Below are 26296 nucleotides of genomic sequence, written 5' to 3' on the forward strand. Positions count from 1 at the left end.
AACAACCAGCAGAATTATGTAAATCTGCTACAGAACAACATGTAACATTTTGAGAAATAAACAATTGGCATGAATGATGTTTTATTTGTAGGATATTGTAGGATTGAAGGATATTGTAGAGTAATTAATAATAATAATAATAATAATAATAATAATAACAATAATAATAAATGGACAGAAAGAAGCAACAACAAAATCTGCCATTATGTTTTGTTGTACTTGAAACTGAGCATGTAGTGAAGTATAATGGTGCATTAACGAACAGTGTATTCCAATCCCCTCACTCTTGTATCTCCAATAAGATCAGACAGCGCCTCATAATCTGCATAACAGCACTTTTGGCAATACTGGAAATTAATTTGCAGGTGACTGCACAAATGAACAAGAAAGGTCCCTAAAGAGTATAATAAACAGTTGGAATACATACTCTTCTCCCCAATTCAACATCCAGTTGCTTACTCTTTCTCTGAGAATGGAAGCTCTTTTTCCTCATGTCTAACCCTTAGCACTACCCATGCCACCGGTGCTCCTTGTTTCTTGTCTCGTATAATAGATCTAGCGCATTCCGCCATGCGGTCCGACCGGGACCCCGACCTCCCTAAAGTCTGGCCACGTTCCAACTGGACTACCTTGCATTGGTTTCATCCCAACTGGTGCTGGAGTGTCCGAATGCATTACCAGACACTCAAACAGACCAATGAATTTTATATATAAAATGTGACATTAATGGAAATATGACTGCATGGCTGATATGACAGGATCACTATCTGTGCATTGTGCTCTTCCATCAGTAGGCAAACCAGTCCATGTGTCACTAAACATGTAATCATGCCGTGAAATCAAGCATGCCTTAGCAGGAGTGCTACTGTGATCGGGCTTAGCACTACTGTGATGGGGTTTTATACAATGGTTGTGGCAATTCATTTATAGTGTGGCAAATAACTGGCTTGCAGTCGGTGCTAAGTTCTATAGCAGGAGCAGTCACAAAGATTGTTACTATGTAACATTTAGGGAAATATGATGGTATAGGTGACATGAGAGGATCAGTATTGGTGATTGTGCAGTGCTTTCCCTTAGAAGGCAACCTGTGGCAGTCCAGCCCCTGTGGAACTATACATTCCAGCATGCCCTACCACAGGAGCATGAGTACCAAAGGTTGCTTACCCCTGTTCAACACATATCTTGATACGGCAATTAGGCCCATAAGACAATATTGGTGATATCACAGGATCAGTGTTGTGCATGTCCAGAGCTTACTTTTTTGAACATTTGACATTTTCCACATGGTCCAAATGTCAACATTCAAAACCATGCACATAAAGCACTTTAATCAGGTGTGATACAGAAAGCCGGTGGTCGGGATTCCAACCGTCAAATGACCAACACTGGCATCCCAACAATTAGAATGCCAAAAGGGGATGGGGTATTATTTTAAGATAGCAGGTGTGGCGGCTATGGCTAAGTCACAGGGGGTGATGGTTAGCCAGGGCCAAGACTAGGGGGGGCAGCTGCTGCTATGACTAACACCCCATCTAGTGCCTCCTCCTCCCCCATACTTACCTTCGAGATGTCGGCGGTCGGTGTTATGGCGCCAAAATTCCGTGTGGTGCCGGAATTCCGGTATCGGTACGTCGGGATGCTGTCCACTCTCGTTTAGTCTGCAGTCAAAATACAGGCATGTTGACATTTTGATTGTCAACATTTTGATCATATCAAAATGGAGACATAGTCAAGATGTTCATATTGAAAATATAGATCTGCCTATATACTGGCTTTTGGACAAAATGTCATCATTCAAAATATATGCAGGTCTATATTTTGATGGTTGACATTCTGGGTGGTATTCAATTCTTTTCACCCCCTTCCCACCCATTCTGTTTCTGCTGACATGTGTGATATAATAATTTCAGCTCGCTACCCCAAGAGTAGCAAAGGCACCCAACCCTTTACGCAGCTAAACCTGATTACTATGGGCGCTATATGAGCGATAACGGGGACTTTAGATAGGAGATTGGGTGTGATATTCATTTAAATACCGCCCTTTGAGTTCAATATGTCAACAATCAAAATGTTGATATTTAAATTACACTATAAGTAACTGCACATATTTAGTTTAACCTGCAGTGAAACTATGGGCAGGTTAACATATTTTGCTAGTCATTTATTTTTCTCAACTATAGTTGTGTCCTTGTGCATCCAGCCTCAATACGCCATGCAGCGCGATGATGCCTGGCATGAGTGAGCTGTTACCAAATAGAGCAAAACCATGTTTCACTGCAGGTGGGGCAGATGTAACTTGTGCAGAGGGATTTAGATTTGGGTGGGTTATATTGTTTCTATGCAGGGTAAATACTGTCTGCTTAATTTCTACACTGCAATTTAGATTTCAGTTTGAACACACTCCACCCAAATGTAATCTATCTGCACATATTACATTTGCCCCACCTGCAGTGCAACATAGTTTTGCCCCAATGCTAACTTTTTTGGTTTGCTAACAACTCTGAATTACCCGCTGAGTCTGCATACCGAGCAGAACAGATCTTGTATTGGAAAAAAACTGTGGCTGCTAAACCTTGGAGAGCAATAAAGTGGAGAGAGTTAAAGTACCAGCCAATCAGCTCCTATCTGCCATGTTACAGGCTGTGTTTGAAAATTACAGTTAGGAGCCGGCTGGTTGCTACATTATCTTTAACCACTCTATCTCTCTCCAACGCTTAGTACACAGGCCCCTATGTCATCAAGAACTACAATACATCTCTCATGGCCCAAGTCTATAGCCTAGTACACACGGGGAGATTTGATCAGAGATGTGTGCTGAGTGATCTAGCACAGACCGCTCAGCAAACATCTTTCCCCCGCGCCCAGCACACGGAGCGATGTGTTCTTGATTTATAAGCAATCTAGTCAGATTGCTTAGAAATTAAGTGGACATCGCTCCGTGTGTACTCCCCTTATGATGTGGAGAGATACTGTATGGGATTTCAGATCTGCTATTATGTGGAGACTGTACATAAGCATTGTAAACTGTGTGGTAAGGCATTCAGTGGAAAATAGGAGTAATTGCAAAAATGTTTAGGTGTACGTGATATTTTTTCAAAATGTAATCATTAAGAGAAATAACTTTACATCATCTTTACATCATGAAAAATAGCATTTTGTTTTTAATTCTGCAGTAATGTATTAATTAACGGACAGATATTAAGCAGTGGGCCATTATTCTGCAGTGGCTTCTGATCCTCAAAATTCAGTTGGGACAAACTAGTTTGAAAAGTAGCCTTACCTTCTTCTGTAAATGATCTCCGAAATGTATTTGTTACTTGTTGGAGCTTTACAAATGAAAGATAACAAACAATACCAGGAAGGAATATTAAGTTATCCATTGTCATGGTCTGAATAAAATAGGTCACACATCCTGCAATAGTCACCTATACCTGCCTTTCATTATGACGGCAAGTAGATGCATCGTCTAGCCCTGGTATAGAAATCCCTGCTCTGGTTTGTTTTCCCACTTACTACAGTTACATGTATTAATTTATCTAATTGCTGCATAAATGTGTTTAACATAAATTCATTCAGAGGATACTGAAAATGGACAATACATGGGAATAACATGAGCAGACAACTGTGTAGAGTGTAAAATGGGTTATGCTGGAAAACACTTTTTTCTTTTCTTCAGATACGAAGCAAATAGTCCCATAAAGAGCATTATTCCCCGGAGAGATGAGGAAACAAGATTATGCCAGCACCTGCTACAGAGACTAAGCTGCCTGTTTATCCTACTAATGATCTCTGTCCTCAGCCAACATGCTTTGTGACACAGAAAATCTATGGTGCCAATAAATATGATTTCTCGCCATCTCTGTCATGTACAAAGAAGATGATGGGAGGGAAAAGAAGATGATGGGAGGGAAAAATAGCCAGTACGACTAAAATGTGCTGAAGAAAAGTCAGAATGAAACATGGGGCCAAATATATCAGCCTCTTAGGCAAAGCCAAGTTACTTTTGCTATTATAAATGATTGCCACTTTATTCTGTAAACTGTACAGTATATGCTGCTTTAGTCGGAACATCAGCAATTTTTGCAAACATTTTGCCCATGGTCTGTGGAGTAGACAGGAAAGCAAGTAAACACCCAATACATGGATAGAGTGAGACACAGCCAGCAGTGTATAGGGAACAGGCTTGTACTGGCCCACAGGGGACAGGGTACAGGGGAAACCACCAGTGTGCCCCACTGCCTGGGGGCCCACCTTCTGCTCTAAGGATCAGGTTCCAGACTGTGCACTTGAATTATACATTATACATATGTTACCTTATACTGGACTATGGTGTATTTTCTACAGTACATTGCTGTTATTAATCTGGGCCCTCATTCCGAGTTGATCGCTCGCAAGGCGAATTTAGCAGAGTTGCTCACGCTAAGCCTACGCCTCCTGGGAGTGTATCTTAGCTTCTTAAAATTGCGACCGATGTATTCGCAATATTGCGATTACAAACTACTTAGCAGTTTCAGAGTAGCTTCAGACTTACTCGGCATCTGCGTTCAGTTCAGTGCTTGTCGTTCCTGGTTTGACGTCATAAACACACCCAGCGTTCGCCCAGACACTCCCCCGTTTCTCCGGCCACTCCTGCGTTTTTTCCGGAAACGGTAGCGTTTTTATCCACACGCCCCGAAAACGCCGTGTTTCCGCCCAGTAACACCCATTTCCTGTCAATCACACTACGTTCGCCAGAGCGAAGAAAAAGCCGTGAGTAAAAATACTATCTTCATTGTAAAATTACTTGGCGCAGTCGCAGTGCGAATATTGCGCATGCGTACTAAGCGGAATTTCACTGCGATGCGAAGAAAATTACAGAGCGAACGACTCGGAATGAGGGCCCTGGTACATTATCATGCATGCAGCAGCTGAATTTACTGTATAAATTTATGAAGGGCCCAGACGCTGCACTCTCTAATGGTTAGTCAAACCAATTAGGTGGCAGGCCACACCCCTCTGCAGACTGGTCACACCCCAAACATGGGCCCCTACCACTGCATTTCCCTGGTGGGCCCTACATGCCCCAGTCCGACATTGATAGGGAAACACTGGTGATGAGTGTGGTAGAAATGATCTGAAGCAGAAAGGCAAAAAGGAGAAACTGAACAAAGCAACAAATGTCATGTGAACATGGCCAATGAGAAGAAATCCCAGATAAAATGCTAGTACTGACATTGACATTCCCCTGAAATGTTGATGTAGTAAATATTCATTCCAGAGTAACATTAGTAATGCAGGTATGTTTCATCAGGTTTTTATCATACTCCTTTCAGACATACAGAGAAACCCGTGACTTTGCACAGCAAAACTACCCAGGTCAAACGTATGTCTAAAAGGGTCCAACCCGGGTTGACAGTGTCCATGCCTCTTCAATCGACCAGGGTTATTCCAGGAACTAATCAATTCCAAAACACCAGTGTGCTCCCTCCTACTTCTCTAGTTCTGCTAGAAGCTCCTGTCTCACTACTAATCAGCCAGCTGCATTCTTTCCCCTGGGACAAGCATTCCTTCTGTGGACATCCTGATATCCTACATGCAGTTAATCCTTGATATTCCTGCAAGCAAGTTGAAACGCGTTGGTGTTGACTGCTGCCCAGGACCTGGTGAAGGTACAGCTTAATAGGGGGAGCTTTATAATTACCCCTATATGTGTGCAACTGTGCCTTCCTCTGAAGGTCACCTTGGGTACGCGTGCTAATCTTGTAAAAATAAAATTTGTGTACGTCTGCACTATGTTTCTCCATCATTTGTCTTCCATGTGAATGATTTGAGGACACTGCCAGAGAACTGATAAAAAGTGAGACGACTGGTTACAAGTTTATCATCATTGGCCACCTGCACTGTTTGGAAGATTTTTATGACTTTTATGAAACCAGTGATATTTTATTTATATACTTGACTGCTACCCCAATTGATTCCATTGGGATCGTTTCATCTTTCTGATTGAGATACATCAGTATTTGGGTTCTAAATATCTAGAGACACCTAGAGTGTCAGATACCCTTTCTGTTCAGTGTGTAGGAACTATTTCCTTGTTTGTATTTGTCATCTAGTGATTGGTGAGTCACTTTTTAGTTCCAGCAGCCGGTCTACAAGCAAGGCGCGCAGGTGGTTGAATTATTTTTGTTCTTCTACTGTATGTGCCGGCTTTCTATTTATTTTTGTGTTACAAAAAAACACATTGCAAACTTTTCTTAGGGCAGATTCAGAAAGCGACCTAAAGGAAGCATATATTGTGAAAGCGCATAAAAGCATCAGATTTTCTGCTGAATCTGCCTTAATATAGTACATAGATCCCTGAGCCATAGTGCACAAAATAATTAAGAGTATATGAACTGGACTAAATCCATAATTACCTACTTTGAAAAACTCTTCTCCGGGAGATGACCAGTGAGGAGAAGGAGGTGGGCGGCGATGGGAGCAGGGCGGGGCTAATTGTGCCATTAGGTACTGCCCATCACAGGGGAAATCACCGCGATTGGTTCATATTTCCATACAGGGTGGGGCCAATGATGCAATTGCACGAAACCAAGTTATTAAGCCCTGCCCTCTCCTCAGAATACCATTCTGCCAACTTCTCTAGGAAGTGGGTGGAATGTGAGAGAAGAGCCAACTTTTCCAGGGCTCAGAGGACCACCCAAAAAAATCAAGTGTCTTCCTAAGGAATCTGGACAGTAAGCAATTATGACTGTATCTTTTTGGTGGCTAACAAATTCTGAAAAAAAAAATGGTTATCTGATGGGGGTGGGCACTTAACTGTGTTAGGCCACACACCCTAAACACCAGCGAATAATGGCACCACACTGCTCTGCTGCGGGAAGTCAGTCAGTCTGCACCAGTGTTTGCTGCAGTGTGGGGTGGGGGAAGCTGTTACATCCTGCAGCCATGGAGGGGGGGGGGGAGAGGCACAGGGCATGCTATAAGTGGTGCCCAGGGATGAAGGGGGAGCTGTGGGCTTTGGAGGCAGCCCGTAGCTGGGTGCAGGGGGAGCTGCGGGCACTGGAAATAGCACAGGCCCTATAGCGGCTTCACCCCCTTGCACCTATGGTAGTTACGCCACTGCATAAAAGGTAAAATAGCATATCTTGGTATAGGGAGATAGAGGGTGGATATTTCTGAAGACAATACTGTACTGAAAATGACTGCATTCTGTGCATAGTACTCTACATGACACCTTGGGGTTCTGAAATCACTAGAAAAAAAAATCACAGCAGTTTCTAGGCCGCTATGATGAAAATATCTCATTGATTTTTCACATCACAGTGATGGAATAACACAAGACTCTGGTACATTCTTACACATAAAAGAAACAGGACTGCACGGATACAAACCACATACAGTAGCTAGGGCTCAGTTGTCAGTTGAGGCCATTAGACTTGACAGTAATTACTGTATGTGTGCAGAGGGAAATAACAGCACAGTGTGACTGATTAGACATTATTACTCTCTGATTGTCAAGTGGTCTTTGTATCCGAATGGAAGTAAAAAAAGATTATCTTGCTTCTAGTTTATACTTTATAGGTTGATGTCACATGATATTTTATCTCTACACCACAGAAAGGGATCTGCATTACTGTATCCTGCTAGGCAAGGTTCACACGGAAAGAGAAGAGTCATTTAACTAGCAAGCCAGGACGGTGACAGGACCTCTGTGCAGCTGTCTCGGCCACCTAAGGCTGGATTGCTATTATAAAATGGATGTAATGAGTCACTGAGAATTCACAATAGGTGTGATACAGGATCCTGGCGGTCAGGATGCCGACTGTCACATGACCAACACCGGCATCCCAACAATTAGAATGCTGATAAGGGACAGGGTAATTATTTTACCCCTCCCCTGTCCCCTACCCTTACCCACCTGGGGTGGCGACTAGGGCTAAGACACCGGGGATGGCGGCTAGGGCTAAGACTCGCGGGTATGACTACAGCTAACCCCCTCTAGTGCCTAACCTTAACCCAGACTACAAGTGGTGTCGGGATTCCGGCGTCGGTCTGCCAGGATGCTAACCGTAACCCTTCACAATGTATATGTTTTTTTGTTGCAGTTGCAAGCTGATGTACACCGCTATAAATAGAAAAATTAGTTTAGGCAAGTACAACAATAAATAATAATGTTACTACAATCAACATGGACTGTTGAAGTAACCTGTGAATATGGTGTTATGACACTGATACAGTAGCAATGTTAAACACTTATTTATAAGCCAAATTGCTTTCACTGCTACAAGAAAATGTATTTAATGTGCACCAGCTTTTCCTCAGCACCAGAGATGATAAAGCTCATGACACTTGTGAGACTAAGTTATGTTCACACTAGAAGAAAAAGTAATCCCATTACAGCACAAATATAGCTGAAAGTTAGATAATTAAAACAGTAGGGACCTATTTATCATTGGCAGCAGTTATAGCCAGGTATTTCAAATCTGGTATTGCTGCTATTTGCAGCGATAACACTTGAATTAACAAAGAGATTTAACAATATAGGAATGCTGGGACATTGCTGCCCCAACGATGACTGTGCACCATTAAGAGTTCCTTTGCTTCTTGCTCATTGCGTTGTTGAAGGAATGAAAGTCTTGGTTCAGACCTGCTGACTTTATTTCGCATATGTTACCACTGAATTGTGCTTGTGAACAGTTCTGTCTGCCTGCGAGTTCTCCAAAGATTCATGTCTGGTGATACTGTAGTCTAAACTTCTGGTATCGCCAGTGTTCAACTATTGGTAAAAACTCTTAACAACAGGAATGAATAGAAGGACAGCTAAATACACTGACTATCAAATGCATGCTTAAGTGGTACTTAAATTGATATTTAAATTAATTAAAATCACAGGATTTGTCCCATCTATTAGATGAGTGGCACCTGTTTAATGGTGTAAATAGAGTGGAGTGTCTAATTTGCATTACTCTAGAATGGTCAGGGAAAGGAGACAGCAAAGCCTAAAGTGTCACATGTTTAATGATGGAAATGCTCTTGTCATACAGTGACATAAGGCATAATTAGTAACGTCTGCAGAAGGATATGGAGCACTAGCTGGCATCTTATGCTCTGCCATTTGACCTCTGTGTGGCTTATATCACCATCATTTTTGCTAGAAGCAATATACTGTTATTTAACTATATGAATATCCTGATGATGAGAATTTATTCAGTATGACTAATTAGACTGATATTAAACAAGACATATCTCATTAGAATACCTTTCTAGGTAACACATGCCAAACTCGAGTAGATTACTAATCACACGAGCTCCAATACCCTTTCACATTCGCTGAACCGAGTCGCACACGGGAATGTGTACACGGGTGCTTCCCGTGTGCGTCCTGGCTTGAGACCCCCTTCAGACTTGCGGCCTGACCCGGCATACTTCCGGGTTGTGATGTCACTGCCAACGCTACCAGAGGCGGCGCTTGGAGATGATCATCTCCAAGCGCCGCCTCCTCCTATGCAGAGAACGGCTGCTGCATTGCCTTCACCTGGCTCACCTGTTCACAATGCACCAAATCCCGGGTCGATTCCGACTTCAATCCAGGTCGACACATAGGATGAAATGCCGGGATGCTCGATCCGGGATATTCTTTCAGGACCCTTTCAGACTAAGCAAAATCCCGGGGTTGATGCGCATTCACGTGCAATAACCCGGGAAATATATGCTAGTCTGAAAGGGGTATTTGCTAACCGGGGACTGGACAAGTATGAGACTGTTGGAGAACTATAGAATCTGTCAAAATTCCTGTTTGGACACTTTACTGAAGAATCATATATATACTGTAAAAAAAACATATACCGCTAAATTTTCGATAAGAAGTCCCAATCCTATTGATAAACATCCCTCTGTATCTTCCGGGATGTAGTTGGCATCTCAACGGTGGCTATGATGATGGTCTCAATCTCGTAATTGGAATCCCGACAGAACTCACTATACCACCTGCGGAATCCTGACGTTCACAATCCTGACGGTAAGTATTAGGATTAGGCAGTAGGGGAGTGTTAGGGTTAGGCTGCTGGGTGGGAGTTAGGGCTAGTATGTGGGAGAGCAGAGTTAGGGTTAGGCGGAGGGTAAGGGTTAGAGTACTTACCAAGATGTGTCGGAATCCTGTACCCAACCCGTATTTTCAAACAAGAGCATTTTCTTTAAATGTCAAAAATGCAGCACATTGAACCCTGTAATTTAGGGCACTGCTTTTTTCATCTATTTCCAGATAGATCATTTTGAACAAAGCAAAATATTAATGGCAATACTGAGTTTTGTATTTCTATTCTTAAATGCCCATATGGTCATTTTCTTTTGTCAAATCCAAACAGGCATTTACGATTTCATTCAACTTAAAATGACTATTTCCTGTGCTGCTATACTCGTGGTAAGAGCAATGTTATGATTCGAGTCCAATTATGTTACATTTTCTTGACAACCTGCCCTTTATGGGATTTCTGGACTTACTGGAAACCGTTTACTGCCTCAACGTGAAACTTTTAGCATTTCACTATCCATCTCTGCAACCTGAGGGCATAAATAGCAAATTCTTAGTCAGAAACTTCTTGGACGAATGTTAACTATATCCTCATGCATAATACATTTTCTGTCAATCCACTTTTCTGACTGCATGCTCTTTGGTATAGTTCAGTGAAAATGTTTTACTGCATAGAACATTCTGTTTATCACATTTAATAATATCTAGTAGAATACTGTCTGTTATTATTTGTGAATGTTAGCAATGTTGGTATTCTATCTCATGTCTGTAGATAGTTACAACATATTGATTTAGCACAGTATCTAGAATAACAGTTGGTCACTATTCCATCAGTTTGTTGACAGTAGGTGTGTCCTCAAAGTGGGTGACCTAAGTATTTTGGTTCAGCATTATGCAGTATAGTATTTTTGGTACAGTGTATACTATTATGCATTTCAAGTTTTCAATTCGTGCTTAAAATGTCTTTCAGGTCAGTGACAATGACTTATCCTGAGCCAGCGTATGTCTGTCAAACTCGGTGGGAAAGTAAGAATTGTAGCCACTGGTTCCACATTGGTTTTATATGTGATTACTATACATTGCCCTACATTTATTTATTTTTTATTTATTTATTATTATTCTTTATTTATAGGGAAACATAAAGGGCCAGTAACATATTACACAGTATACACAAAAGTACAGTATAAACATAACAGGACAAAGTGCATAAAAAGTGCAGAGAAAACATAGCGGGAAAAGAAAACAATATGTACTTGGTAGGCAGGCAGTAACCACATAACTGAGCCTGCACCCCAACTGATGAGTGCTCCAATCTATGAAGGTGTGAGACAATTCACCAAAGTGAAGTAATCCACATTTATGACAGTAAAGCACTGGATGTCAATTAATGCAAACTAGCCGTACATAACTACAGTATGTGCATGATTCAGAGATGGACGTAAAACACCCAGCAGCTGCTGTGAAAATTCTGCAGGAGGCATTGTGTATTAATAGATACCTCCCGCAAGTGTCTGTGATCCACCGCTGCTTCCTGATCACTCTGTGAAAACATTGGCCATCTAAGTAACCCACAGGATATGCAGGATTGCCTGTGTTCTCACTCTGCTTGAGACAGGAAATCTGCAGTGGAAGCTGCAGATCCTGGCATGCCTATAAAATGGGGGCAACACCCCACTCCCCCATTTTGTAGAATTATCCTCGTTGCTGCACCTGCTCTCCCGCCAAATAGACACAGCATGTCAATCAGCTTGGAAGCACTATGAGCGACAATGCAGGGACTGTTCTGCTCATGTGCAGTGGCGTACTACTCTGCACCAGCCCCCATTGTTGGATGATCTAGCGTTGTGTGTGCAACTTTTCCTACTTCTGCCATGAAACACCTGTTTTTGCCAGTGTACATAATAAGCATGTATTACCTATACTTACTCAAGTAACACTGTTATCAGTCTTTTATTATTGTTTCAGAACATTGTAGCAAATAAAAAGTTTAAAGAAGATTTCCACTCAAACCTAAAAATGTAACTCTGGGTGGCTTACACTAATGTAAGACAAAATAAAAAGTTTGCTTACCTTCTGTGTGGTGTAACCACAAAGTTCTGGACCCCCCGATCAATGAGCAAAATATTTGTAACTGTTTCTACTGTACATATTGTTCTCATTCTGCATTTGGCTGCAAAATTAGTTTCACCAGCAGAACCTAGGGGTCTATGTAATAAGATTTGGAGAGAGATAAAGTAGACAGAGATAAAGTACCAGCCAACCAGCTCCTGTCATTTTTCAAACACAGCCTGTAACATGGCAATTAGGAGCTGATTGGCTGGTACTTTATCTCCATACACTTTATCTCTCTCCAAGCCTTAGTACATAGGTCCCTTGGTCTTACTTTTATGCAGTATTTGCCATATCATTTTTGTTCCACATACTGTGTAATTCCCCTTATCACGAAACACTGCTGTTAGGTTGAAACTACAGTAGAGGATCACCGTACTTGACCATCATATGATTGGGCTAAAACACCCCACCAAATATAAGCAAATTTATATTTTTTTTCTACCGAGCACCTTCACCCAACAACTGCTCTTTAAACTTTGGGTGGATATAGATTTCCTTTTTGGCAGGGTGATTTTCATTATAAAAATGGCGTAATCACAAAAGCCCATTTCCCCACTTCAACCCCCAGGAAAACAGAGGACTCTCGATTTAGAAAAGTGAATACAACGTCATTTGTGATATTGACAGCCAATCTGGATTTTGCACAAACAACAGGCAAAGTGAACATCTGAGAACTACTGTACTGTAATGCCTTTGACACTCAGAAATCACAGTGTCATATACTGTAAGTAAAAGAGTCCAGCAAATATACATATTATATAAATATCAATATATAACAGGAAAAGATTACCACGCCTCTACAGTTTTTAAACTAGAGTCTATATAAGAGTTACTGGTATTTAATAATCATAAAATGAAGAGGCAAGTGGATGAAGGAGATATGTTCTGCTTAGAAAAAACTGAGATATTTAGGGGTATATTAACTAAAGGTCGATTTTAATTGATTTTTAAATCAATGAGACTCACTCTAAATTGAAGTTGTATTTCAGGGGCCAAGACACACATTTACTAACATCTACTGTAAAACTCAGTATAACAAAATGTCTGTTAGTAAATGTGTGTTACAGCCCCTGAAACACAAGATCAATTTAGAATCGATTAAAATCGACATTTAGTAAATATACCTCTAAGAGATAAAGATAAATTACTTGAATTTAAGAATTGGACATAGCACTTTTACCCACAAAATATATAAGTAACTAGACTACCAACATGTAATACAGGTTGAGTATCCCTTATCCAAAATGCTTGGAACCAGAGGTATTTTGGATATTGGATTTTTCCGTATTTTGGAAAAATTGCATACCATAATGAGATATCATGGTGATGGGACCTAAATCTAAGCACAGAATGCATCTATGTTTCATATACATCTAATTCATACAGCCTGAAGGTCATTTTAGCCAATATTTTTTATAACTTTGTACATTAAACAAAGTGTGTGTACATTCACACAATTCATTTATGTTTCATATACACCTTATACACACAGCCTGAAGGTCATTTAATACATTATTTTTTATAACTTTGTGTATTAAACAAAGTTTGTGTACATTGAGTCATCAAAAAACAAAGGTTTCACTATCTCACTCTCACTCAAAAAAGTCCGTATTTCGGAATATTCCGTATTTTGGAATATTTGGATATGGGATACTCAACCTGTATAACATTGTTACTATGATACCTATGTCATAAAAACTTTCATCCATACTGTAGCATCTTCATTCACTTTATCCTCTTCAATTGTTACACCTTGTACTCAACCGAGTCTGGATGACATGTGAATGTGTGAGGTTTAATCAAAACCAAACCACTTGTCCTGTCTAAAATTATTAAAATCTCCCCACACTTCTTCTTGCCATCACTAAGACAATGTTCCCAAAACCTAAAATTTGGCTGGACGGCCTTCAGATTGCCCACACTTTTCTCTACTTACATAATCAGATCTATTCTTCCTAACAATATCTGCCTTAAAATAAGAGTTACCAAAATAACCAAGCAATCTAAATTATTTAAAAACACAACAATCACTCAAAAATACAGATGTATTAGGAAGGAAAACACTCAAGAAAAAAAAGTTTCACTTACCCGTTCTTTTAAATTTCATAATTTTACTGATGGAAATTCCTTCAAAATGTTATTCTGAACCTGGTTTACTGTCAGCTTCTCAACTAGAACAAAAAACAATGTTTTCATTTTCTTATTATTTATTTGAAGAAAATTATAAAATATAAACCTTAGGGTGCTACTATGTTGCCAGCATCAAGAAATTCCCAAATTACTTTTTGGTCACTCTGATTCTTGAAGAACTTTTACAACTTCCACTGGAGGAAAGGGACTACAGTGGTGCAATCACACAATGCATTAAGATACAGGCTTCACTTATTTTGCAAATGTAAGTGTTCTACTGAGAGCAAGAGATTACATTCAGCTAAGAGTCAAAGGGACATACTATTTTAAAAAGCTGTTATGATATTGGAAATGCTAGCTAACTATTAGTGATTGTCGCAAGTTAACTTTGCTATTGTTTACTGCCTACATTTTATAGCTAACACATCCATATGTGTGTTTGTGAATCATGGCCCTCATTCCGAGTTGATCGCTCGCAAGGCGATTTTAGCAGAGTTACACACGCTAAGCCGCCGCCTACTGGGAGTGAATCTTAGCTTCTTAAAATTGCGAACGATGTAATCGCAATATTGCGATTACAAACTACTTAGCAGTTTCAGAGTAGCTTCAGACTTACTCGGCATCTGCGATCAGTTCAGTGCTTGTCGTTCCTGGTTTGACGTCACAAACACACCCAGCGTTCGCCCAGACACTCCCCCGTTTCTCCGGCCACTCCTGCGTTTTTTCCGGAAACGGTAGCGTTTTTATCCACACGCCCATAAAACGCCGTGTTTCCGCCCAGTAACACCCATTTCCAGTCAATCACACTACGATCGCCGGAGCGAAGAAAAAGCCGTGAGTAAAAATACTATCTTCATTGTTAAATTACTCGGCGCAGTCGCAGTGCGAATATTGCGCATGCGTACTAAGCGGAATTTCACTGCGATGCGATGAAAATTACCGAGCGAACGACTCGGAATGAGGGCCCATGTGCATATTTCTGGACACTTCATAGCAAAGTAATACAGGGGATGACAAGTAATGTGATGTATCGTGGGAATGTATCTGTCTACTCTACCATCTTACAGACAAAACCAGTCAAAGATTCATATACTCAAAGTACCATTACTTACCAGTTATTATAGAAATCATATTTTGAAAGCGTAATAAGTGGGTTATAAATAATATGGCTTTGACACACAAAGTTAAACTTGCCAAACAGTGCTACCAGTGCAGTCTTTTAAGAATGTATGCATCAGTCATTTCCCCTATAAATTGCATGGAATAAATTATCTTTGGTCAATTTCTGTAATTTACCTAGAAGAGCAATGTTTATTCCTGATTACGAATGGAGGTGTTATGCTAAAAATAAATGCAAATTGGAACAAGCAGAACAGTGAAGCCAGCACAGGCTGTCCTGGTCTCAAAAGACAGCTCTTTTCTCCATGTTCACAACACAATTGTGTCAAGGAAAAGACCGCATTCAATGCAGTTTATCATCTTGATTCAGAGCACATATTTCCTCTTCTTAAATGACTCCGAACCTGACAGATTTGCTGTGAGAAATATAAGTCTGCCTAGTGCATTGCAGCCCATGCAGAGTGGTACTATTTAGGTTGCTTAGCAACCATGGGAAGGCATGTCAGAGAGCACAGAGAGATGGTGAAATAAGAACGCATTACACAGTGTTCTACAGCCCACTGCATGTGTCCCAATAACCCACTCCAGCAGTCAGGATCAGGACTGCCTTGCGGGAATAGTTGGTATATAGGATGCCTAAAAGCGGGTTCACTACGATATGCCGGCGGTCGGGCTCCCGGCGACCAGCATACCGGCGCCGGGAGCCCGACCGCCGGCTTACCGACAGTGTGGCGAGCGCAAATGAGCCCCTTGCGGGCTCGCTGCGCTCGCCACGCTACGGGCACGGTGGTGCGCTACGCATGCCACACTATTTTATTCTCCCTCCAGGGGGGTCGTGGACCCCCACGAGGGAGAATAAGTGTCGGCATGCCGGCTGTCAGGCTCCCGGCGCCGGTATGCTGGTCGCCGGGAGCCCGACCGCCGGCATACTGAAGACCACCCCTAAAAGCTTCACATAAAGTTAATATATGATTTACCTGAAATGTATTTTACCTATGATTTTTTTTTTTGTCTACGTAAGTAACACTAATGTATTCAATGTGGTTAGTATCTGACTGGTATATATTATTATTCCAGACCAGGGGTTTCCAACCACGGTCTTCAAGGCACACTAACAGTTCAGGTTTTAAGGATAGCTATACTTGAGCACAGGTGACAATTAGTACCTCAGTTATTTTGATATAACCAAAGGCGCTCAAGCATGTATATCCCTAAAACCTGGACGGTTAATGTGCCTTGAGAACCGAGGTTGGGAAACATTGTTCTAGAGAATATGCAGTGATGTCACAAAATAACAAATATAAACAATATAACCACTGAGGTATCACAAGAATGTGTATAGATATTCACAGTGTGTGGACAGTTCCCTTTTTGTTGAACCCAAAATATATGTTTATTTTCCCATTTTTCTAAATATTAAATCAGGAGGAAAGATTGGAGGCTGGCATTACATAATCCCCGATAAGCAGTGCCTTGTGCCAACTTTTCGGGGACAATAGGATAGCCTGGGGCAAATCCATTAGCAGGGTTAATAACCATGGCTAAGTCTATTAAAATAATAAACATAGTATACAGTAAATCAATAGGTTTATGACTAAACCAATGACCATATTTTTGGTATTGAAGAGAAAGATATAGTTGAAGAATGAAACAAAATCAATATTATGTTATTCTCTCCCACACTGAAGCAAAATATTTTATTTTATTTTATTAGCTAATATATTCAGCCTTATCCTACCATAGCACAACATGACTCATTCATTAGCAGGTCTGTACTATAGCAAGTCCTTTAAGTTATAGTTCCACCTCACAGAATATAAAACATAGACAATGATGGCAGATAAGAACTATTTAACCTATCTAGTCAGCCCATGAAACTCTTAGTAGGGTACTCTATCAACTGTACCTCATTATTTAATTCATCATACAGATAGTATAATGGGTTATTTTCCATTTTCCATTGTAAAATACATTTTGCTAGCTATTTAGGCATAGCTCTAAAATTGCCTAAAGAGGTGATTTGCCACATGTTAAAATTTCATTCTAATGATATTTTAACATCCGACAAACCACCTCTTTGGTCAGTGGTGGATTTTACCCAAAGCTGCAGCCCCCCTTGTAATATCTGACATCCCAGTAACAGGCTCCCTGGCAGTAACTTCCCATTGGAAGCACTTCCTACTAACCACAGCCGGAGAGGTAGTCCCAAGGGGAGGTCAGTTCTCCCTCTGGGACTGCCAGTCCAGACTGCAATTAGCAGTGATAGTGCTTCCAATGTGAAGTCACTCCCCTGCTATAATAAAACCCTATCTGGCTCCTATGTGCTTCAAGCCAATACAGACCCTAGAAGCCTGGGCTACTTGTTTATCTGTGCGCAAGTATGGGTTTGTGATCCTGCACAAACTGCACATTTCAGACTGGCAGAGTAAACCCCCAGGGAACGAAAGGTATGATTACATTATTATTAAAGTTATAGGTTTGCGCACCATACTGTTAAGGCATCTGTGCAACAAGATCTTTAGCATTATCTCTGCAGCATTACTGCAACACTTCATGAATATGTTTTGGGCTTTTGCAATTTTGCTCAAGAGTGGTGACATCATAAGAGGCTGTCGTAGAAGTAGGCAAAAAAGTTGGCCAACATTTAAAAAATGCCTGAAATTAGACAAATCACTTTACAGACTATTTTTTTTTTAAATAAAAATGTAAAGTTGAACACAAACTTCTCTATAGTCAGTTTCCATCATCTTTTCCTATTTAGTAAATAGGACTTAAAATAGTAAATACCACTTAAAATGTCACAATTCATTCCACTTTGGGTTGACTTTTGTTTTGCTTGTTATAATTTATGCAGCTCTAATGCCAGATTACTGCAATATGTGCAGATTTTTTAGCATTTCACTTCTGTTATTAACTACACAACCAAATAATTAGCAGTGACAGTCACAAAGGCATTTTTTCTTTTCTATATAAATAAAACCTTATTAGTATACAGACAACTTAAAAAGACTGTTTTATATATATGGTAAATAAGTGTCTGACATCTAGTAAGTGCTCTCTAACCTAATGATAAAATATTAAGCCAGTGACCTTTATAAGTCTAAACAAACTATACTTTAGTTTAGATGCTGCAAAGTGTGCACTGATCAACAGTGCCCTTGTGTATTACTTAAGTTACTACCCCACCACTTTTTTTTTACCCAAAAAAGAGGAATCAATATCTATAATGATTTATGGGTTTAGAATCCTACAACTACACTCAGCAACGGGAATTCAGCGCCTTACAGAGAGAAACAAAACATGTTTAAGGATTTTACCATTTTGAAATGAAAAACTGATAACCACAGAATATGAAGTTTGTGCATGTCATCAAATCTAACCCACCATTTAGTGGATATTAAATAATGTATAGGTGTTAAAAGGACCTATTTTTGTTTTCATTTGTGTCCCTGGGAAATATGAATTAGAGAAAGATCTGCATTGTAACCTAAAGATTTTGGAGCTGATGTAGAGTAGAATGTACAGTAAGCCTGTTTATGGAGCATACAGTATTTAAATACACATGCTCCAGAACCAAACATATGCAGTTACGGGTTATGTACTCTCATACACATCGCAGTTGTAGTTGTGGAAAGACATACTAATTGCATCATATGTTCACTAATATACATTCCTTTCCTTTCTCAATTCATTCTTCTGTGACCATATAAAAATGAGGCATACGAGTCATACCACACAGGACCTAAATAAATTACACACAAAAATATATAATATATAATATAAATACATTGCAAATTGTAATTTCAAATTAAGGAGGAGGTTTATCAAAACTTGGAGAGAGAGACAGGGGAGATAGATAAAGTACTAACCAATCACCTTCTGTCATTTTACAGGCTGTGTTTGGAAAATGACAGTTAAGACCTGATTAGTTAGTACTTTATGCCTCCCAAGCTTTGATAGATCTCCCCCCAAATTACAATTGTTCTTTTCTGGAATGAGGAAATAATTATTTTGTTAATAAAAAATAAGATTTTACTCACCGGTAAATCTATTTCTCGTAGTCCGTAGTGGATGCTGGGAACTCCGTAAGGACCATGGGGAATAGATGGGCTCCGCAGGAGACTGGGCACTCTAAAAGAAAGATTAGGTACTATCTGGTGTGCACTGGCTCCTCCCACTATGACCCTCCTCCAGACCTCAGTTAGGATACTGTGCCCGGAAGAGCTGACACAATAAGGAAGGATTTTGAATCCCGGGTAAGACTCATACCAGCCACACCAATCACACCGTATAACCCGTGATACTACACCCAGTTAACAGTATGAAATATAACTGAGCCTCTCAACAGATGGCTCAACAATAACCCTTAGTTAGGCAATAACTACATACAAGTATTGCAGACAATCCGCACTTGGGATGGGCGCCCAGCATCCACTACGGACTACGAGAAATAGATTTACCGGTGAGTAAAATCTTATTTTCTCTGACGTCCTAGTGGATGCTGGGAACTCCGTAAGGACCATGGGGATTATACCAAAGCTCCCAAACGGGCGGGAGAGTGCGGATGACTCTGCAGCACCGAATGAGAGAACTCAAGGTCCTCCTCAGCCAGGGTATCAATTTTGTAGAATTTAGCAAACGTGTTTTCCCCTGACCAAGTTGCAGCTCGGCAAAATTGTAAAGCCGAGACCCCTCGGGCAGCCGCCCAAGATGAGCCCACTTTCCTCGTGGAATGGGCTTTTACTGATTTAGGACGCGGCAATCCAGCCGCAGAATGCTCCAGCTGAATTGTGCTACAAATCCAGCGAGCAATAGTCTGCTTAGAAGCAGGAGCACCTATTTTGTTGGGTGCCTACAGGATAAAAAGCGAGTCAGTTTTCCTGACTCCAGCCGTCCTGGAAATATAAATTTTTAAGGCCCTGACTACGTCCAGTAACTTGGAATCTTCCAAGTCCCTAGTAGCCGCAGGCACTACAATAGGTTGGTTCAAGTGAAAAGCTGATACCACCTTAGGGAGAAACTGGGGACGAGTCCTCAATTCTGCCCTATCCATATGGAAAATCAGATAAGGGCTTTTACATGACAAAGCCGCCAATTCTGACACACGCCTTGCCGAAGCCAAGGCCAATAACATGACCACTTTCCACTTGAGATATTTCAAATCCACAGTTTTAAGTGTCTCAAACCAATGTGATTTTAAGAAACGCAACACCACGTTGAGATCCCAAGGTGCCACAGGAGGCACAAAAGGGGGCTGAATATGTAGCACTCCCTTTACAAATGTCTGAACTCCAGGCAGTGAAGCCAGTTCTTTCTGGAAGAAAATCGATAGAGCCGAAATCTGGACCTTAATGGAACCCAATTTTAGGCCCATAGTCACCCCTGACTGTAGGAAGTGCAGAAAACGACCCAGCTGAAATTCCTCTATTGGGGCCTTCCTGGCCTCACACCACGCAACATATTTTCGCCAAATACGGTGATAATGGTTTGCGGTTACATCTTTCCTGGCTTTTATCAGCGTAGGAATGACTTCTTCCGGAATGCCCTTTTCCTTTAGGATCCGGAATTCAACCGCCATGCCGTCAAACGCAGCCACGGTAAGTCTTGGAACAGACAGGGCCCCTGCTGTAGCAGATCCTGTCTGAGCGGTAGAGGCCATGTGTCCTCTGATATCATTTCTTGAAGTTCTGGGTACCAAGCTCTTCTTGGCCCATCCGGAACCACGAGTATCGTTCTTACTCCTCGTTTTCTTATTATTCTCAGTACCTTTGGTATGAGAGGCAGAGGAGGGAATACATAAACCGACTGGTACACCCACGGTGTCACTAGAGCGTCCACAGCTATTGCCTGAGGGTCCCTTGATCTGGCGCAATATCTAGTTTTTTGTTTAGGCGGGACGCCATCATGTCCACCTGTGGCCTTTCCCAACGGTTTACCAACAGTTGGAAGACTTCTGGATGAAGTCCCCACTCTCCCGGGTGTAGGTCGTGTCTGCTGAGGAAGTCTGCTTCCCAGTTGTCCACTCCCGGAATGAACACTGCTGACAGTGCTAAGACGTGATTTTCCGCCATCGGAGAATCCTTGTGGCTTCTGCCATCGCCATCCTGCTTCTTGTGCCGCCCTGTCGGTTTACATGGGCGACTGCCGTGATGTTGTCTGATTGGATCAGTACCGGCTGGTTTTGAAGCAGAGGCCTTGCCAGACTTAGGGCATTGTAAATGTCCCTCAGTTCCAGAATATTTATGTGTAGGGACAACTCCTGACTTGACCAAAGTCCTTGGAAATTTCTTCCCTGTGTGACTGCCCCCCAGCCTCGAAGGCTGGCATCCGTGGTTACCAGGACCCAGTCCTATATGCCGAATCTGCGGCCCTCTTGAAGATGAGCACTCTGCAGCCACCACAGTAGAGATACCCTGGTCCTTGGAGACAGGGTTATCAGCCGATGCATCTGAAGATGCGATCCCGACCACTTGTCCAAGAGGTCCCACTGAAAAGTTCTTGCATGGAACCTGCCGAATGGAATTTTGCTTCGTAAGAAGCTACCATTTTTCCCAGGACTCATGTGCAGTGATGCACCGATACCTGTTTTGGTTTCAGGAGGTCTCTGACTAGAGATGACAGCTCCTTGGCTTTCTCCTGCGGGAGAAACACTTTTTTCTGTTCTGTGTCCAGAACCATCCCCAGGAACAGTAGGCGTGTGGTAGGAACCAGCTGTGACTTTGGAATGTATAGAATCCATCCGTGCTGTTGTAGCACTTCCCGAGATAGTTCTACTCCGACCAACAACTGCTCCTTGGACCTCGCCTTTATAAGGAGATCGTCCAAGTACGGGATAATTAAAACTCCCTTTTTTCGAAGGAGTATCATCATTTCTGCCATTACCTTGGTAAAGACCCTCGGTGCCGTGGACAGTCCAAACGGCAGTGTTTGGAATTGGTAATGGCAATCCTGTACCACAAATCTGAGGTACTCCTGGTGAGGATGGTAAATGGGGACATGTAGGTAAGCATCCTTGATGTCCAGGGATACCATGTAATCCCCCTCCTCCAGGCTTGCAATAACCGCCCTGAGCGATTCCATCTTGAACTTGAATTTTTTTATGTATGTGTTCAAAGATTTCAAATTTAAAATGGGTCTCACCGAACCGTCTGGTTTCGGTACCACAAACAGTGTGGAATAGTAACCCCGTCCTTGTTGAAGTAGGGGCACCTTGACTATCACCTGCTGGGAATACAGCTTGTGAATTGCCTCTAGCACAGCCTCCCTGCCTGAGGGAGTTGTCGGCAAGGCAGATTTGAGGAAACGGCGGGGGGGAGACGCCTCGAATTCCAGCTTGTACCCCTGAGATACTACTTGAAGGATCCAGGGATCCACCTGTGAGCGAGCCCACTGATCGCTGAAATTTTTGAGGCGGCCCCCCATCGTACCTGGCTACGCCTGTGGAGCCCCCGCGTCATGCGGTGGACTCAGAGGAAGCGGGGGAAGAATTTTGATTCTGGGAACTGGCTGACTGGTGCAGCTTTTTCCCTCTTCCCTCGTCTCTGTGCAGAAAGGAAGCGCCTTTGACCCGCTTGCTTTTCTGAAGCCGAAAGGACTGTACCTGATAATACAGTGCTTTCTTAGGCTGTGAGGAAACCTGAGGTAAAAAATTTCTTCCCAGCTGTTGCTGTGGATACGAGGTCCCAGAGACCATCCCCAAACAATTCCTCACCCTTATAAGGCTCTATGTGCCTTTTAAAGTCAGCATCACCTGTCCAGTGTCGGGTCTCTAATACCCTCCTGACAGAATGGACATTGCATTAATTCTGGATGCCAGCCGGCAAAATATCCCTCTGTGCATCCCTCATATATAAGACGACGTCTTATGTTCGCAAAATAGTATCCCTGTTTGACAGGGTTACAGACCACGCTGCAGCAGCACTATCTGCAGGTCTCAGTCTAGTACCTGAGTGTGTAAATACAGACTTCAGGATAGCCTCCTGCTTTTTATCAGCAGGTACCTTCAAAGTGGCCGTATCCTAAGACGGCAGTGCCACCTTTTTTGACAAACGTGTGAGCGCCTTATCCACCCTAGGTGATATCTCCCAGCGTAACTTATCCTCTGGCGGGAAAGGGTACGCCATCAGTAACTTTTTAGAAATTACCAGTTTCTTATCGGGGGAACCCACGCTTTTTCACACTTCATTCACTCATTTGATGGGGGAACAAAACACTGCCTGCTTTTTCTCCCCAAACATAAAACCCTTTTTTAGTGGTACTTGGGTTAATGTCAGAAATGTGTAACACATTTTTTATTGCCGGGATCATGTAACGGATGTTCCTAGTGGATTGTGTATATGTCTCAACCTCGTCGACACTGGAGTCAGACTCCGTGTCGACATCTGTGTCTGCCATCTGAGGGAGCGGGCGTTTTTGAGCCCCTGATGGCCTTTGAGACGCCTGGGCAGGCGCGGGCTGAGAAGCCGGCTGTCCCATAGCTGTTACGTCATCCAGCCTTTTATGTAAGGAGTTGACACTGTCGGTTTATACCTTCCACCTATCCATCCACTCTGGTGTCGGCCCCACAGGGGGCGACATGACATTTATCGGCATCTGCTCTGCCATCACATAAGCCTCCTCATCAAACGTGTCGACACAGCCGTACCGACACACCGCACACACACACACACAGGGAATGCTCTGACTGAGGACAGGACCCCACACAGCCCTTTGGGGAGACAGAGAGAGAGTATGCCAGCACACACCAGAGCGCTATATAATTTTGGGATTAACACTATATTGAGTGAATTTTTCCCAATAGCTGCTTGCATATACAATATTGCGCCTAAATTTAGTGCCCCCCCTCTCTTTTTAACCCTTTGAGCCTGAAAACTACAGGGGAGAGCCTGGGGAGCTGTCTTCCAGCTGCACTGTGAAGAGAAAATGGCGCCAGTGTGTCTGAGGGAGAAGCCCCGCCCCTTTTTCAACTGACTTTCTCCCGCTTTTTCTGGAATACTGGCAGGGGTAATTTTACATCTATATAGCCTCTAGGACTATATATGATGTAGATTTGCCAGCCAAGGTGTCATATATTGCCCTCAGGGCGCCCCCCCCCAGCGCCCTGCACCCTCAGTGACCGGAGTGTGAAGTGTGCATGAGGAGCAATGGCGCACAGCTGCAGTGCTGTGCGCTACCTTGGTGAAGACCGAAGTCTTCTGCCGCCGATTTTCCGGACCTCTTCTTGCTTCTGGCTCTGTAAGGGGGACGGCGGCGCGGCTCCGGGAACGAACACCAAGGCCAGTTCCATGCGGTCGATCCCTCTGGAGCTAATGGTGTCCAGTAGCCTAAGAAGCCCAAGCTAGCTGCAAGCAGGTAGGTTCGCTTCTTCTCCCCTTAGTCCCTCGATGCAGTGAGCCTGTTGCCAGCAGTGTAAAATAAAAAACCTAAAATAAACTTTCTTTCTAGGAGCTCAGGAGAGCCCCTAGTGTGCATCCAGCTCGGCCGGGCACAGAAATCTAACTGAGGTCTGGAGGAGGGTCATAGTGGGAGGAGCCAGTGCACACCAGATAGTACCTAATCTTTCTTTTAGAGTGCCCAGTCTCCTGCGGAGCCCGTCTATTCCCCATGGTCCTTACGGAGTTCCCAGCATCCACTAGGACGTCAGAGAAATAAAAACAGATGTCTGAACTTGGCCCTACGTACAGTTACTTATAGTAATGGCACAACACAAAATCAGGTGAATCCATATTATAAATATTTAAAGGAAATACAGAATTCACTACTGTAGAATTCTATCTGCAGTGTCTGATTTGAGCTGCAGCTTCCGAAGCCAGTTATGACTTCATGTCCAGTGGTACTGTATACAGTAGTTATTTTTTGTGTACTCCGATTTTGGATGCTGATGACTGCAATGTAAGTATGAGCAGTATTATACTTTAGCAGACAAAGGATTACGTTGGATAAATAATGAGCTATATTATATACTGGCAGCAGACAATAACCTGTATCAAATCTTAACTCTGCAGCAACTTTTTGAACATGTAGCCAGATATCCTTAGACGAAGGCAAACGCATAGCAAAACATTGTATTTATAATGAGAAATAAATATGTTGTTATGGTAACCAGAGTAATACCATGGTGTACAAATCTGTTTTCCGTTTCTACGGACTGCAATCAGTAACCGACATACTGTACCTGTTTCATTAATGTGTGCACTGCACACTGAGATGAGATCACAATAAACTAGATAGGCTGTGTACAGCCTGCAATGTAGCATCTATCTCAAGGTGTCCTCTAGCTGGCTGCAGGGAAGACCTCATATCAAGCAAACCCACCCTGTTAGGTCTATTCTAGCTCACCAGTAATGCAGATAAATAATACAAATACAATAATGTATACTGCTTTCCTCACCTACACAAGCAGTGACAGCAGTTCCTGAGGGGATCCAGGATGGAGAGAACAGTACTCCGGTGGCTTAGACTCTCATGGTGCTGAAAGGACAGCTCTAAGATAACGTATAGGGAACAACTGAGCATGCTCACAACTGCAGAATAGACTGTCCCACTAGGGAGGCTCCAGCCCTGACTGAACAAAGGGTAGACAACAATAAATCAGTATCGACAGGCAGCTGGAGATGTACATCTGGGAATTGAGATCCAACACATGACTTAAAGGAAATGTGAGGACAAGTATACATGATTGCCAAGCATTGTAGCGTTAGTAGAATGTCTCATTTGTAAGATCCCTCATGTAAGTCATAAAATGTATCTTCCCATTCATGTGTGGTAAAATATTTTCATACTGAAAAAGGTTAAAAAAAACTGCAGAAACATGGAAGCATTTTTAACTTACTACTTACATAAATTATTAATTATTATTATTATTATCTTTTATTTATATGGGGCCACAAGAGATCTGCAGCGCCCAATTACAGAGTACATAAACAA

General features: G+C 42.2%; 1 protein-coding gene and 1 long non-coding RNA gene across 3 annotated transcripts in view; one reads left to right on the forward strand and one right to left on the reverse strand.

Moving 5' to 3' along the window:
• Window positions 1-25927, reverse strand: part of PSD (pleckstrin and Sec7 domain containing) — a 747912-nt gene extending 721985 nt beyond the window's left edge. For both annotated transcript variants that reach the window (XM_063961403.1, XM_063961401.1), the window contains exons 1-2: window positions 25761-25927; window positions 14210-14292 (exon numbers count right to left, since the gene is read on the reverse strand). The gene's annotated coding sequence lies outside the window, so the exon portion shown is untranslated. The remainder of the gene's footprint in view (window positions 1-14209; window positions 14293-25760) is intronic.
• LOC135056353 (uncharacterized) overlaps window positions 1-26088 on the forward strand; it is a 45102-nt gene extending 19014 nt beyond the window's left edge. The window contains exons 2-4 of the long non-coding RNA XR_010243959.1: window positions 10980-11035; window positions 12690-12845; window positions 25770-26088. This is a non-coding gene — a long non-coding RNA (uncharacterized LOC135056353). The remainder of the gene's footprint in view (window positions 1-10979; window positions 11036-12689; window positions 12846-25769) is intronic.
• Window positions 26089-26296: the final 208 nt, after the last annotated feature.

This window comes from Pseudophryne corroboree, chromosome 3 (assembly GCF_028390025.1).
Source record: "Pseudophryne corroboree isolate aPseCor3 chromosome 3, aPseCor3.hap2, whole genome shotgun sequence".
NCBI classification, from domain to species: domain Eukaryota; kingdom Metazoa; phylum Chordata; class Amphibia; order Anura; family Myobatrachidae; genus Pseudophryne; species Pseudophryne corroboree.